Source organism: Chrysochloris asiatica, unplaced genomic scaffold, assembly GCF_000296735.1.
Source record: "Chrysochloris asiatica unplaced genomic scaffold, ChrAsi1.0 scaffold00269, whole genome shotgun sequence".
In the NCBI taxonomy this organism is placed as follows: domain Eukaryota; kingdom Metazoa; phylum Chordata; class Mammalia; order Afrosoricida; family Chrysochloridae; genus Chrysochloris; species Chrysochloris asiatica.
In genome coordinates, this window is record NW_006408787.1 from 804,174 (window position 1) to 806,744 (window position 2,571).

A 2,571-nucleotide genomic window follows, 5' to 3' on the forward strand; every position below is an offset into this window, starting at 1 on the left:
ATTTCCTTTTGGTACAGCGATGCTGTGTATTCCTTCCATCTTCTCTTCATGCTTTCTGCATCATTCAGTAATTTTCCCAGAGAATCTTTCAATAACGAAAGTCAAGGCTTGATTTTTTTCTTTAGTTCCCCCAGATTGAGAAATGCTGAGCATGTTCTTCCTTTTTGGTTTTCTGATTCCAGATCTTTGCACATTTTGTTGTAATATTTGGCTTTCAATATAATGGACATGCCAGGAGAGGGACGTGTGCTCTATTCCATTGGGAACATGGCACTCTACAATTGTGGGATAATAAACTTCTCTTTATATATGTGTGTGTGTGTGTGTGTGTGTGTGTGTGTGTGTGTGTGTGATTGGTTTTGCTTCTCTAGAACGCCCGGCCTAAGACACCATCTTCATCATCTTTGGTAATATTTTACCTAAAGTCTATTTCAGTGAAATTGTTTAGTCTTATCAGCCTTTATGTTTACTGTTTACATAGTATATCTTTTTCATCCTCTTGCCATTACCATCGGAGCTCTGCTGTGACACTGTAGATTAATGCACTGGAGTGGCTGTTTCCATTTTTTTGCTATTGTAAATAGTGCTGCTATGTGTGGACATTGGTGTGCATATATCTACTCGTGTTATGGCTCGTATTTCTTGTGGATAAATACCAAGTAGAGGAATTGTTGGATCATAAGGTATCTCTATTTTCAACCTTCTGAGGAAGTGTCATATGGTTTTCCAGAGTGGTTGGACCATTTTGCAATCCCACTAGCAATGTAGGAGGGTCCTAGTGTCTGCATATCCTGGCCAACATTTATTGTCCTATACATTTTTGATCCACCACTAGTCAGTTTGTCATACTGTGGTGGCTTATGAGTTTCTGTGATTCTGAAAGCTATGCCACTGGTATTTTAAATACCAGTAGGGTCACCCATGGTGGACAGGTTTCAGATGAGCTTCCACATTGAAGACAGACTAGGAAGAAGGAGTGATGAACTACTTCCGAATATTTAGTCACTGAAAACCTTATGAATAGCAGTGGAACCCTGTCAGATAAAGTGCTGGAAGATGAGCCCATCAGGTTGGAAGGCATTCAAAATGTGACTGGGGAAGTGCTACTTCTCAAATTAGAGTTGACCATGATGATGTGAACATAGTAAAGCCCTTGAGATCTTCATACCCTGATGGGGCACAACTCAAAATGAAGAGAAACAGCTGTAATATCCATTAATAAATGGAACATGGAATGTACAAAGCATGAATCTAGGAAAACTGGAAATTGTCAAAAATGAAATGGAATACATAAACATCAATATGCTAGGCATTAGTGAGCTAAAATGGACTAGTATTTGTCATTTTGAATCTGTCAATCACATGGTTTACTGCACTGGCAATGACAAATCGAAAGGGCATGGAGTCGAATTCATCGTCAAAAAGAATATGTCAAGATTAGTCTTGAAGTACAATGTTGTCTGTGATAGAATAATATTCATACCTGCTTTGGCCCTGTGGACTAAGGAACTAGAATTCAGTCTGTTTGAACTGTAAGGTTGGTGGTCGAAGCTCACCAGTCGCTCCTTGAAAACTTATACAGTGTTGCTATCGGTTTGAACCACCTCAACGGCATTTAGCAACAATAATGAACACCTGTTAATACCACTATCATCCAAATTTATGCACCAACTACTAAAGCTAGTGATAATGAAATAGAAGAATTCTACCAACTTCTTCTGTCTGAAATTCAACAAACATGAAATCAAGACGTATTGATAATTACTGGCAATTGGAATGCACAGATTAGAAGCAAAGAGGAAGGACCAGTGGTGGGAAAATATGGACTTCAGAATAGAAATTATGCTCGATATCACATGATAGAAATCTGTAAAACCAATGGTTTGTTCATTGCAGATACCTTTAGAGTCATACACATGGACATCTCCAGATGGAAGACACAGAAATAAACTGACTATATTTGTGGAAAGAGATGGTAGGGAAAAAATCCATATCATCCTCCAAAACAAGGCAGGAGCAGACTGTGGAACAGACTATCAATTTCTCATATGCAAATTTAAGCTGAAGCTGGAGAAAATGAAAACAAGGTCACTAGAGTCAAAATATGATCTTGAATATATCCCATCTGAGTTTAGAGATCATCTGGGGGACTGATTTGATGCATTAGACAGTAAAGACTAAAGACCAGAGGAGTTGTGGGATGACATCAAGAACATCGTACAGGAGGAAAGCAAAAGGTCAAGAAGACAAATAAGAAGGAAAAGACCAAAATGGATATCAGAAGAGACTGAAATTACTCTCTAGCATAGAAATGCTAAAGTAAATGGAAGAAGTGAGGAGGTGCAAGAGCTGAACAGAAAATTTCAAAGTTCAGCTTGAGGAAACTAAGTCAAATATTAGAACAAAATGTGCAAAGACCTGGAGTTGGAAAACCAAAAGGGAAGAACATCCTCAGCTTTTCTTAAGCTGAAGAAAAATTCGAGTCTCAACTTGAAATACTGAATGATTCTGTGGGGAAAATATTGAATGATGAAGAAAGCATCAAAAGAAGTTGGAAGGAATACACAGAGT